The 15,337-nt window shown below is 35.4% G+C and overlaps 1 long non-coding RNA gene across 1 annotated transcript in view; it reads left to right on the forward strand.

Annotated features, from left to right (window-relative positions):
- The first annotated feature begins 2,334 nt into the window (after nt 1–2,334).
- LOC118765680 overlaps nt 2,335–15,337 on the forward strand; it is a 64,231-nt gene continuing 51,228 nt past the window's right edge. Inside the window, exons 1-2 of the long non-coding RNA XR_005001549.1 lie at nt 2,335–2,518; nt 3,832–3,963. This is a non-coding gene — a long non-coding RNA (uncharacterized LOC118765680). The remainder of the gene's footprint in view (nt 2,519–3,831; nt 3,964–15,337) is intronic.

The raw sequence follows: 15,337 nt of genomic DNA on the forward strand, positions 1-15,337 counted from the left end.
TGTATGTGTGTGTGTATGTATGTGTGTGTATGTATGTATGTGTGTATGTGTGTGCATGTGTGTATATGTGTGTGTATGTATGTGTGTGTATGTATGTGTGTGTATGTATGTGTGTGTATGTATGTATGTGTGCCTGCGTGTATGTGTGCATGTGTGTGTGTATGTATGTATATGTATGTGCGTGTGTGTGTATGTATGTATCTATGTATGTATGTATGTGTGTATGTATGTGTGTATGTGTGTATGTGCGTGTATGTGTATGTATGTATGTATGTATGTATGTATATGTATGCGTGTGTGTATGTATGTGTGTATGTGTGTGTGTATGTGTGTATGTATGTATGTATGTGTGTGTGTATGTATGTGTGTGTATGTATGTATGTACGTACCTACGTATGTATGTGTGTGTGTATGTGTGTAAGTGTGTGTGTGTGTGTATGTATGTATGTACGTATGTGTGTATGTATGTATTTATGCATGCGTGTATGTGTGTATGTGCGTGTGTGTACGTATGTATGTATATGTATGTGTGTGTGTATGTATCTATGTATGTATCTATGTGTGTAGTGTATGTATGTGTGTGTGTGTGTTTGTATGTATGTATGTGTGCATGCGTGTATGTGTGTATGTGTGTGTGTATGTATGTATATATGTGTGTGTGTATGTGTGTGTCTATGTATGTATATGTGTGTGTATGTATGTACGTATGTATGTATGTATGTATGTATGTATGTATATATATATATATATATATATTATATATATATATACTTTGATAGGTTTCGGCCATTATTGGCCCAGGCCATGTCTAACTTAATAGCACCACCTGGTGAAGTCTTTCAAGTCAGAATTTGGGCACTATGGCCCACTCAAGTAGAGAGTTATTGTTTACAGAGACATATCCGGGTGTAGGGGGTTTATCCGGGATTTCTTAAAGAGAGCGGGGCCAATTGAGGTGAAATAATTGTGCCGTATTGTTGTTATGAGATGAGAGTGCGATTTTTGTTTTGGGCGGATGGCACGGGGCCCAAGCCTTGGATGTACCTTAAAGGTGATGCCAACATCATTTGGGCAATGCTGATGGAATATTTTCCACATCATGCAGATGATGTAGCGCTCACGACGACGTTGGAGAGAATAGAGTTTTAGCTTTTCTAGTCGACCCCAATAGTCGAGGCCTGTCATGCCATCTATCTTTTTTGTGATTGCCCTTTGAGGTGCTTCAACTTTTATGATACCTTGTATTGTGTGGGGAGACCACAGTGGACAACAGTATTCAAGGTGGGGTCGGGCAAAAGTGGAGAAGAGAAGGATAATGGTGTGGATATCTCTCGACTGGAAAGTTCTGAGAATCCAGGAACACATTCTGCGGGCCATGTCAACTTTGGTGTTTATATGAGTGGCCCAGCTTACGTTGTTGTCCACAATTACTCCCAAGTCTGATGTTGTTGGACGCCGCGAGAGTTTCACCTGAAGGAAGGGAGTATGGGAGTTTCAGGGCATCCTCTTTTCCAAAGTGGATTAGCTCAAATTTATCCTCGTTCAGCAGCATATTGTTTTTTTCTGCCCATTGGATAACAGCCAGTAGATCTGACTGAAGGCATGTCCGGTCACTCGCCTCATTTATGACCTTCTGTAGCTTGGAGTCATCTGCAAAGATTTTTATGTTGCTGTGCTTGATGATGTCATTAATGTCATTAATGTAAATGATGAAAAGAAGTGGGCCCAGCACAGTGCCTTGCGGAACGCCACTACTGACTGAAGAGGTGTATTTCCACGCAGGAGGAAATATAGGAGAATTTGTTTTGGGGATGTGAAAATGCATCTGAATTTGAAAAACGTGTAGTTGTTTTTAAATAGACTTATTCACATATATACCAAACTAGTTTCAACACTCTTTGTTTATCAACGATGCAAATGCATATAAAACAATGGGATTTTAACAGAATTTAGAATTACGAAGTAGAAATTGAACAAACATGTGTAAACGATCAAATTTAATGCGTTTCACAGGCATAGATAATACCAAAGTAAATATTCGGCGAAGAATATAACAAATGTACATTACTAAAAGTTCGGTCATATTGAGTATTATCATACACCTCAAATATCAGCGGCTTAAGAGAATCAACTAACCGGAACGGTTGATGTCCATTACGCAAAAACTAATGACCGGGAAGTCAGTCAAGCAGAACACCAAACTTCACCAAAACAAAACAAAATAATGTGACGCCACGAAACCTATTACCTATCAAAATTTGTTTCTATGTACAAGGAACCAACCAACCAACCAATTATCCAACCAGAAAACTAATGAAAAACAAACTCTATCTTTTGATCAAAAACATCCACCAGAAATAATAAGACGTCATCAAAATTATAACGAATCCAAAATTAGACCTTTTCGCGTAAAAACATTTATATACACAAGATATTCTCTTATCCACACAAAACACCATTAAAAGCGAAGAGCCCCGTACGCGACGGAAAAAGAACCACACGCACGACGACAGAAACTGTAAGAACATTTTTCTTGTTCTCTCTCTCTCTCTCTCTCTCTCTCTTCTCCCCTTGTTTTGTCTCTCTTTTGTTCACGTATTCTATAAAAACTCAATATGACCGAACTTTTAGTTAACGTACATTTGTTATATTCTTCTCCAAACATTTCCTTTGATATTGTCTATGCCTGTGAAATTCATTGAATTTTATGTAAACGTTTGATCATTTCGATATGTTTGTTCGATTTCCACTTCGTTATTTTACATTCTGTTAAAAACCTTTTGCTTTATATACATTTGTACCATTGATAAACAAAAATCTGTAGAAACAAGTTTGGTATATTTGTGAATAATTCTATTTAAAAACAACTACACACTTTTCAAATCCAGGTGCCCTTTCAAACTCCAAGAACAAATTCTCATATATATATACATTACATATGTTTCAACCAAAGATTTGATCCAGGCCATGTCTAACTTAATAGCTAAATTCTTTTTAAGTCAAGATTTTTGGTTTCATTGTCCATTCGGATAGTGAGTTCTTGTTGAATGAGTTCTATCACGGCATACGTGGCTTATCTGGTATTCCTGGAAGAAATTTGTCCAGATTTCGTTTAAAGGTGATAGGATCCTTTTCCTCTTTGATCTGTACCGGATGGTACTTAGGATCCAGGCGCTCATCCCATGAGCTATATCGACTTTATTGTTGATGTTGGCACTCCAGCTACGATATCAACAATTACTCCTAGGTTTCTGATATTATTACACGCTGTGAGTGGCTGAATGAAGTATGTATGGCTGTTTTCGTCCCCTTTTCTCTTCTCTCTTTTGTTCACGTATTCTATAAAAACTCAATATGATCGAATTTTTAGTAATGTACATTTGTTATATTCTTCGCCAAACATTTATTTTGATATTATCTATCCCTGTGAACCTCATTGAATTTTATGTGAATATTTGATCGTTAAAACATGTTTGCTCGATTTCTACTTCGTTATTTTCAATTCTGTTAAAATCCCCTTGTTTTATATACATTTGGTTTGTATGTGAATAAATCTGTTTGAAAACAACTACGTTTTTCAAATTCAGGTGCACTTTTAAGCCCCCAAAACAAATTCTATATGCAATATATATATATATATATATATATATATATATATATATATATATATACAAAATTTAGAGGACTGACCACTATATGCTAGATATAGACGTCATATATTTATATATAAAAATATAAATATAAATATATATATTGAATTATTTATGATATATCTTTCTTAACGTATTTTCACATTCCCCTTTTATTATTTCATTTTTCACTCATATCTAGTTTATCGCCTTGGCTCGATTTACTGGTATTTCCTTATAAACGCTGTGCATGATGTTGGAATTTAGAATTTGAATGCGTGGATAGAGGCTGACACATTACTCTTGCCGGTCGGAACATATGTTAAGTGCCAAGGTATGTTTTTTTGTGTTAATTTGTATCTAGAAGTATGTTCTCCTGAAGAGAAGAGTTGAACCGTTTTGGTTCCTAACTTCGAAATTGCAATAGAGAACTTACCTTTCATTTAAGCTTTGAACTTTGTGTCAATGTTACTCGCCGACAGCTTTATTGTGAAGAGATATATGATTGGTTATAATGGCTTTAAGGCGGTTTTGACTGCTATTCCTAGACATGTAAGTGTTTTAGCAACCCTCCCCATTATAATTGAGATTTATTCATAAATATGCACACTTCTTATACACACACACACATATATATATATTATTATATATATATATGTATGTGTGTGTGTGTGTGTGTATATATATATACATATATATACACACATATATATATATATATATACATATATATATATATATATACATACATATATATATATATATATATATATATATAATATATATATATATATATATATATATTATATATATATATATATATATAATCAAAATAAGCAACAAGAATGACTCCGGTAATTTGGTACAATTGTTTCGCACTACATCTTTTTATTAAAAGTTGTAAAACAGATTTAAGATGCTGAGTGCTCATCAGCCAATTATATAGGTTTTCCATTAATATAAAAGCTTTCAAATCAAGTAGCAACATTATAGAGAAGGTAGATATACAGACAAAGATGTAGATTTAAATTTTAGGAACATATGAGGTAGTGAAGTCCAACCACTGACTGACCAAGCTATGGTTGTATCTAACTGCTATAAGGTTAAAAGTAATAAAGATTTTTTAGTTGTAGGAATGGGGTAAAGGAGGTTACATAATACCATAAAAGGAATTAAAGTTGAAGACAGTAGTTGCCACTAACAAAATGCCAATTACTACTATTTGGTGAGAGAAATTAGGTCAATGTCAAATAGTCATTAATCCCCTTTACTTATTATTATGAGTAGGCATAGTATTTTATAACTGGGGGGAAGCCTTATTAATTTTAAAACTAGATTAGATTTAGAAAAAAATCCAATTTCAAGTTTACAGTGAAGTTTTTTTAGTCATCTATGAAAGTTAAATTGAAAGCTAGTATAGTATATTTCTTATTATTATTATAATAAAAAGTTAAAAGTTGAAAAATATAGGAATACTCACAATTTTTATTTAAAGTATTTAAACGTTCGGGTTGTGGAATGTATTCAAGATAATCCCAACAGATTTATATTACTCTGACGTTTTAAAATTCCATAAGTTTACATAGAACAAAGTTGACAACCTTCCCTACTATTTCTATAAGGTTTCGTCCTTCTAACTATATCCTATTTTAGGTTGAATCCTATATTATTTGTTTTTAGTTCCCAAATTTTGCTAGATTGTGTTGTGCAACCTGCCTTATGTTTTAGTCTAAAAGATGAAAAATGATTGTTAAGACGTCTTTTAAGATCCACCGAACATCCGAAATAAAGAAAGCTATTGTTAGAGGTTATTATAGTGCATTTATAAATTACGTTTTGGACCGAACAACGACCAGATACCGGACATTTTAATCTTATCCTACAATTACAACTGAGGGGATAGTATTCAGTTCTGGAATTATTTAAGGATAGTTCACTCACATTACTGTTATTTAAATTATTATTAGTATTAGTATTACTTTCATTATTAGTAATCACGTTGTTATTCAAATTAGGGTTACTAGTTATTAATCCATTCTTACCATCATTCCCACCTACCATACTTTTATCTATGCTACCTATATTATTGGTATTGTTATTATCACTATTTATATCAATATTGTTATTATTATTATTGTTATCATCATTATTAATATTATTTTTATTTTTATTATTATTATTATTATTATTATTATTATTATTATTATTATTATTATTATTATTATTGTTATTATTATTATTGTTATATATATTGTTAATGCTATTATTACAATTATTATTACTATCTTTGTTGTTACTATTCATTCTACTCGTGGTTAACTTAATGTTTTTACTATTAAGTCTAGCTATTATGGTAGCCATGTTTGGGAGAGTTGAATATGAAATTCTTACTGATCTCCTAGAAATTGTTTTATGATATTTATGGGAGGCTGGGAAATTTTTTCCAGTATAGATTTAAATCTACTGTACACATTCGTCGAGATCGTACAATTAAAGGGGGTATTTAGCCAAATGATATTTTCTCTTTTATATTTTTTGTTTAAGTATGAGTGGGAAGGATTAGTGTTATCAGTATTCGCACGAGAATTATTATTCCTTTTACTACTATTTTTATGCCTATCAGGTTTACCTAGGTTAGCATTTTCATATTTATTTATGATCTGTTCCCTATTTTTATTCCCATAATTTGGTTTATACACTAGATTCTTTATCTCCATTAATTTATGTTTATGTAGGGTATGAGATTTATTATTACTTACGTCATTTACATTCACTTCATTCTTTCGGTGATTTGAGCTATCCATATCAAGAAAGGTGGTTTCCTGGTCATATCCCGCCTTGGATAATGCGATATTGTAATGGTTAGAGTGAGAGTTAAATATATCACTATTTGATGATAATTTTGAAATTCTTTGGGAAATATTTCTAACTAATGATTTTAGTATATTCGGCGGGTGATTAGATGACTTACTTACATATATATATATATATATAATATATATATATATATATATATATATATATATATATATATATATACATGTATATATATACACACATATATTCATACATACATACATACATACATATACATACATGTATACACACACGCACATATATATACATAGATAGATATAGTCTTTCTTCTAAAGTCTTTCTTCCAAATGCAGCAGCTCAAAGTTTCCCTCATTTAGTTTTGTCTACCCATTGAGTCACACCATGTAGATCAAACTGGAGCTCAGTTCGGTTTTCTTCATTGATAATTTTCTGGAGTTTAGAGTCATCAGCGAGTATTTTCACTTTGCCGTGTTTTATGACGCTGGAAAGGTCGTTTATATAGACTATAAAGTGGAGCTGGGCTTCAGTGGATTCCACCGATCGCATCATGTGCTCTGTTCTCCAGGAAATACTCAATCCAGTATAGTAGTTCTCGCGGATTACAACATCTGACAATTTTCACAGTAGAATATTGTGGTCGACTCTGTCAAACGCTTGACTGAAGTAAAGATATAGGACGTTAGATTTTGAACCTGATCCGAAGGCTTTAAGGATATCATCGATGTGGTGTAAGCTGTGTTAGACAGTCCCTGCCGCAGAGAAAGCCATGCTGGTTTGAATTTGAGAGATTGTGGCTCTTCAAGAAGCCAGTTATCTTTGATTTCATCACGCTTTCAAGCACTTTAATGATATGGGAGATGAGTGAGATTGGGCGATAATTGACTGCTAGGGATCTGTTCCCTTGTCTGAAAACCGGGATGATAGACTGGGATAAGAACTGTTTCAGTATATGACCTGAGTCTAAAGAATTTCTCCAGAGTTTGGTTTGAGGGACTGCAAGTTGGTGTCTACATTCCTTGAGGACACTGGTGGAATCTACCAGGCCTTCAGCAGAATAGTATTTGATCTCCTTTATAGCTGTTATGATGTCTGAAGCAGTAACGGTTATGTCCGAGATAATATGTTTGGATTCAACTTCGTCCACAGCAGTTACGTCAATATCAGTGAGATCACTAAAGACAGAGTAGTATTGCTCCTGTAGTACTTCTACCATTTCTTTAGCACCATCTTTGTGAATGCCGTTATCATCGATCAATGGACTAACGGGTGAGACAGCTGCCCTATGCTTATTTGTATAGAAAAAGAACACTTTTGGGTTCTGTTTCTTTTTTTTTATTACTTACTGTTCCTCTGCAGCTCTTTAATTTTCAATGTAGGTTTCATATTGGTCTGTAGATGAATTTTTTCTAACTCCACCGTTTACATTGTTGCTGAATGTGGATGTTGTATGTGTTGGTTGTGGAAGTATTTTAATTGGTTGATTTTTTCTATTAAGTCTGCTGATGCTCCTGATGAGTTCCCCCTCTCTCTCTCTCTCTTTCTCTCTCTTTCTCTCTCTCGCTCTCTAAGGAGCCTGTTTCCGTTCCTGCTAGTGGATTTCGTAGGTGCATGTTTTGAGCATGTATAGGTGATAGTGTTCTCAAAGCGCTGCCATGTGGTTTCAATGTCAGGGGAACTAAGAGTAAAGGAGTAGTCGAAAAAGGACAGACCCTTCCTGGTTGATCCCCAGTCCGCTTTGTGGAAGTTTATATTGTCAAATAAGTGCAGTGGAGAGGAATTGGATGGTTTGCTTTTGATATGCCGGAAATAAAATTGCAGAGTATCATGTCGTGGTCCGAGAGGAGAGTCTTTTCAACGGAAATGCTGTGAATGGAACTAGAGTGGTTTGTTAATATAAGATCCAATATCGTTTAATTCTGTCTTGTTGGTTCGAGTACTAGCTCTGTCAAGAACAATTCCACCATTAGATTAAAGAGTCATTCTGCTGCTGCTTTGCCTAACTTCAGAGTATTCCTGGGCCAATTTATATAAGGGATCTTAAAATCACCCATCACCAGTATGTTTCCGGAGTTGTAATTTTAAAGGAAGGTCTTGATTTTGTTGAAGCATTCTTCAAAGTAATTTAGAGGTGGTTGGGGAGGCCTGCAGAAGCCAACAGTTGTCATGTCATTAGCCTTGTTGAATAGTGATATGGATACACAGTAGCCATTGGAAAATATGTCCTTGGCATCAACTGCAAAGGAGTCATGGAGGAAGATGGCTGATCTTCCTTTATTTCGGTCCGTGCGGTCTTCACGTATGAGGGTGAAATCTTTTATTTTCACCTCGGTATCCATGTGAATGCTGTTTAAGTGAGTTTCAGTGAGGATAAAGAAAGGGATACAGTGTGCCATTTCGGAAAGCCAACTCTCTATGTATGGGATCTTCCATTTTGGGGCAGTGAGTGATGGGTTGATGCCACGTACATTTAGAAGGAATGCCGAGGCAGGGTAGTTTGATGTTTGTATTGTTCTAAGCGCTTAGTGTTGTGTGTTATGTTGTTCAGAGGTAGCAGTGAGGGTAGTTTTTGCATGGAGCTCTGTGTGTGTGATGTGCAAGTTGATGGTGGTGGGTGTTCCTTGTGTTTTGCATATACGGCTGCTGATAACTCGTTGGATCTCCTGGATTAGGTCGGCCTTCATATTTACTAGATAAGTTAGTAAAAAAGAGTTACCTTTTTGGCTTGCCACTTGGTCAGATAATACATTGTTCATGTTTATGTTATTTGGTGTTATTGTTTTCCCATAGCTCTATCTTCATTGTTTGCTTTTAGGAGGTGAAGTGTGGTTGTATTTTGTTTTTGTTGTTGTTGAAGCACCCCTCCATTGCTGTTTATCCTTATTTTTTGTTCGTTTTGTGCTCCTCAGATGGTGCTAGTTCAGGTACATCCTTAGTGATAGGGTTTAGGATGGAAGAAGGTGCATCCATTGACTTTTACGCATCCATATTTAGGATCAAGGCCATTGACTCTGTACTTAGGACAGTATTTGAGGTGAAGGTGAAGGCAGTTTTTTTTTCCGTTATACCATGTCTACGGTATAAGGTAGGATGGAAAAAAGGACAGCGTCCCTTGTTGGTGGTGCCGATGGGGCTAAATCTACATTTGCCTTGGGAATGGCAATGACAGGATTTTTGACGTGGAGGTTTTTCTATATTGGTAGACTCATTTTTCAGTGGTCCTATTGTAGTAGCAATAGCAGTAGCTGACTGTTGTTGATGAAGCGACAGTGAAACTTGGCTTGGAATAGTAAGGCTAGGTAGAATGAGATCAGATTGTGATACCAAACAAGATGATTCCAATGTAGTAGCAGTAGCAGGGTGTTGTAATTGCGGTAGTGAGCCCTGGTTTGCCACGGTAGTGTTGGGTAGAATTAGGTCAGATAGCGATATCAGAGGGATGTTGCTAACTGCTGGCTAACGGGTCATTGAAGTGACCCCAGACCTGTTGGTATTGACAAGTATAACTTCAAGTATTACCATGTGCGTGTGTAAGATATGAAATGACTTGTGATTTCTTTTTTCTTTTTTTTCTTTTCTTTTTTTACTATCTGTTTTACAGATCTGTACAAGGACTGTGACGTTAATTTTTCGGTTATGATGAGCGTACCAAGCATTTATCAGTGCACTCATTTCGTTTTCTACCCGGTGACGTTTTAGAATATTATTGACCATATTCAGTATTAGATACTGTATTATAAAACAGTATTATACACTGTACGTCAGTTATTGCTGATCTGATGCATGATCGTGAATGTGCTGTGGGAGAGTTTATGTTGATATATTCGGAAATGTGTGGCAATAACTGTGTAATGAGAGTTCAGTGTATTTAGTACAAATCAGAAAGAGTGATGTGTTTATACAAATCAAGAGAAATTAATTGTGCTCACGAGTCTAATTTTAGAACTAATCTTGAGATTATTCGATTTCTTTTGCCAGCACTGCTGGTTTATATTTTGTTTCACCAGGTGGTATCTAAACTAGTGTAAATTTATCCTCCGATGATAATAAGATAGTAGAATTCGAGGGTCTTGGGAAAAATCAAGGAACGTTACTGTTGGTTTGAGTTGAAATATGTTTCTTTGGCTACTGACTGGCTAGAGATATGAAAAGTACGACTTGTCACCATGAAGGTACCAATCCCCTAAAATTATATCACACACACACACACACACACACACACATATATATATATATATATATGTGTATATATATATATATATATATATTAAGGTATGTAGAAAAATACAACATGGACAAGAACGTATAACTCTTAGAAGACGACACAATAAACACGGACAGGACACTCGAAACCCTCAGTCTTCAGTCAAGAACCGGATCATCGTAGTATTTTCGGCTGATTAATCTTGAGATTACTAGATCACGGCCAGCCCTCCAAGAAAAACTAAGCAACGAGCATTAGAAAAACTAAGCTGGAAGCGTAGATTTCCTGGAAGAAGGATCGAATGCATACGAACACCAGGACAGCAAAAGGGACAGATATAAAAAAAACAAAAAACAATAATGGAATACAGAAACATGAAATACAGAAGCATTAACGGTGAAAACAACAAGTGTCTTACGACTGATAACAAGCAAACAAATTTTTTCTCTGGCGCATTGGAAGAAGCCTTTATAGCGGCGGACGAAAAACAACGATGTTAACACGACGAGGGTCAGGAGCTGAAAGGCAGATTTCGGCCAACAGTCACGTGACAGAGAAGAGGGAAAAGAAAAGAAAGAGAAGCAAAGGAAGAGAGAGAGAGAGGAGGGACAAACGCAACAAAGAGAGAGAAGAGAGAGAAGAAGGAATCAGAGAGGAGAAGGGATGGGTGTCGAAGAATGACCTGTGAGTGCATATATATATATAATATTATATATATATATATATATATATATACACATATATATATATATATATATAAAAAATAATATGTTACATTTACTCAATAGTCAAGATAAAACTCTGAGTTTCAGATGCCGAAGTGGAAATCCACAACACCATCTCTTCGGTTATCTGGCCATCTGAAAAACGCTATGAAAAAATACCGTTATATAAAGGGAAATTACTGTGTTATAATTCTGCTCGCGAACCCACGTGCGTACTTATACGTCCCTATGAAAACGTACACATCTTCACTCGCATTTTTCGCCAAATATATACGCATATATATACAAACTCATACACACACATATGCGTACCGTAAAAGTTCATACATACGTCTATATACGCACAAGCACAAGAAAAATCATGGTTAAAGGTAACAGGAAAAAAAACATAAGGAAGTATACAAAACATAAAAACCACATTCATATACGGACATGCCCCTATGCACTCATACACACACACGCCCATATATGTACATACCCGCACATATTTATATACGCATACATACACACGCATATACAAAAAATGAATATACATATGTCCCCCCCCCCAAAAAAAAGGAAAAATACTAAGTAAAAACGTCTATATATATATATGTGCATTCTTATGCCCGCATACACGCACACATCTAAAACTGCCCACTCATACATATTCACACACGTGTACAAATGAATCTATATACACATCTATATAGGCACAGGAAAAAATGCAGGATAGAAAAGTACAGAAAAAATTAAAGTGTGAAAATATAAAAATATATATGAAATAATAAAAGGTATAATGAGATAAAAAACTTTTTGGGACATAATATAGAAAGCAAGTTCTATCTGTTTTCTTTAGGGGACCAAAAACGTAACAAAAATTTAGTCACATATGGGCATGAACCGAAAAGTTCTGTCCTTGAGTTTAGACATGTAGTAGGGTCTAAGCTGCTTTTCCAGATAAGCCATCTCTCCATGTCGCATAGACCGCACCTTCCGCTGCCGTTGGTGTAGGGCTTACATTTGGCCAAAATCTTCCAATGGATGTTATAATCGACACCTTTATCTTTTAGCCCAACAGTAAAGAAGAGGAAAAATAGAAATAGGAAGTTCATCTGGTTTACACCCCCTTACTCACCCGAGGTGACCTTCAATATAGGTATATATTTCTTAACAATGATAGATAGACATTTTCCAGTTAACCATACTTATAGGAAACTCTTCAATAAACACAATTTAAGAATTAGTTTTAGTTCTACAACCAATTTTAAAAATATAATCACACATAACACACAAAAACCACAACAAGAAAACAGCTGTTCATGCAGGAATAAAAAATTGTGCCCGCTAGATGGAGCTTGCATGTCCGAGACCATCATCTATAAAGCTACCGTGGACTCTATAACCACTAAAGACACCGTTTCGACGAAGAAATACGTGGGCCTTACTGTTGGGCTAAAAGATAAAGGTGTCGATTATAACATCCATTGGAAGATTTTGGCCAAATGTAAGCCCTACACCAACGGCAGCGAAAGGTGCGGTCTATGCGACATGGAGAGATGGCTTATCTGGAAAAGCAGCTTAGACCCTACTACATGTCTAAACTCAAGGACAGAACTTTTCGGTTCATGCCCATATGTGACTAAATTTTTGTTACGTTTTTGGTCCCCTAAAGAAAACAGATAGAACTTGCTTTCTATATTATGTCCCAAAAAGTTTTTTATCTCATTATACCTTTTATTATTTCATATATATTTTTATATTTTCACACTTTAATTTTTTCTGTACTTTTCTATCCTGCATTTTTTCCTGTGCCTATATAGATGTGTATATAGATTCATTTGTACACGTGTGTGAATATGTATGAGTGGGCAGTTTTAGATGTGTGCGTGTATGCGGGCATAAGAATGCACATATATATATATAGACGTTTTTACTTAGTATTTTTCCTTTTTTTTGGGGGGGGGGACATATGTATATTCATTTTTTGTATATGCGTGTGTATGTATGCGTATATAAATATGTGCGGGTATGTACATATATGGGCGTGTGTGTGTATGAGTGCATAGGGGCATGTCCGTATATGAATGTGGTTTTTATGTTTTGTATACTTCCTTATGTTTTTTTCTGTTACCTTTAACCATGATTTTTCTTGTGCTTGTGCGTATATAGACGTATGTATGAACTTTTACGGTACGCATTCGTGTGTGTATGAGTTTGTATATATATGCGTATATATTTGGCGAAAAATGCGAGTGAAGATGTGTACGTTTTCATAGGGACGTATAAGTACGCACGTGGGTTCGCGAGCAGAATTATATCACAGTAATTTCCCTTTATATAACGGTATTTTTTCATAGCGTTTTTCAGATGACCAGATAACCGAAGAGATGGTGTTGTGGATTTCCACTTCGGCATCTGAAACTCAGAGTTTTATCTTGACTATTGAGTAAATGTAACATATTTTATTGATAAATTCCTCTATTTACATAATATTGGGGTATCTTTCTTTCTTTTGTTATCTTACCGTTTTTACCAATATATATATATATATATTTATATATATATATATGTATGTATATATGTATATATCACTGCCGCTTCTCGTTTATCATCATTATCACAATCATCATCGTATATACACACGTAAATGCATGCAAGCCTATCTGTATGTCTGTACACGTCTGACTGAATATGTATAAATGCCGACATATGTATTTATATAGTGCATGTGTGTGTGAATAAATGTGTAGGTATATAGGTATATATCTGTATATACTCACTTAACCGGTAGAATATCTGCTTGGTTACGATGACTTTTAATATCTCAAGTCTACAGCATGATTCTTGTATGTTCTCAGCGGCAATATTAGCGATAAATAAACTTAGGTAAGTGATTTTGAATATGCTTACTGTCGACCCAATATTATTGTACTTATCCATCTCTGGCGTCGTACGTGATGATGTACCTTGATTCTATTAAATCCTTTTAACTAATTCATGTGTGTGTGTGTTTGTGTGTTTCTGTGTGTGTGTGTGTGTGTGTGTGTGTGGTGTGTGTGTGTGTGTGTGTGTGTGTATACAGGCATACCTCACCCTACGTCGTTAATTGGTTCCAGGAGACAACTTAAGTCTAATTAACTTGTCTCTAGGCTCGACCGAATTTACTTGTGTCTAGGCTAAACTGATAATAACCATTCCCAGTTCTGTGCTTTATTTATGAATGCATTTTCAATAATATATGGTTAATAAAAAAACTATTCTAAGCTTACAAACAAATAATTTCCATGTTTTAATGCACACACACATAGACACACATATATATATATACGCACACACATACACACACGCATATGAACTCACACATACCTCCCCCCACACAATACACACTTATACATACACGCACACAATTACACATACATCGGCATATACACACACGCACATACACGCACACGCACGCACACATACACTCACACACAGAGGAACACACATATACTCCACACACAATCCACCACCCAAAACATATACATACATGCACACACGTACAAAATACGCACACACACGTGCTACTACAAACACAGGCACATAAACATGCACACACACACAGCCTTGCTCGCACGCACATACTTTTTCTTCACCTATTCCCTTCCGGTCATTTTAAATTGTAACCACGTGAATCGTTGGTGATTTTCTTCCTCCGTCTTCTTTTTAATTGAACTTTCTTCTGTTTCCGAAGAACAGCGTCTGCTCGAACCGTGAAACCATCTTTCTTTTCTTCCCTGAGCGTCTGTTAATACTTTACATGTACCACATCGTCGCGTTGTTGTGTGTTTTGTGTTTCTTCTTTTTTTTATTTACTAAGTGTGTGTGTGTTGAAGTGGTTGTGCGGTAAAAAACTTGCTTCCCAACTACAAGGGTCCAGGTTCAGTTCCACTGTGTGCTACCTTGGGCAACTGTCTTCTGCT

The sequence above is a fragment of the Octopus sinensis genome, linkage group LG12, assembly GCF_006345805.1.
Source record: "Octopus sinensis linkage group LG12, ASM634580v1, whole genome shotgun sequence".
NCBI lineage: Eukaryota > Metazoa > Mollusca > Cephalopoda > Octopoda > Octopodidae > Octopus > Octopus sinensis.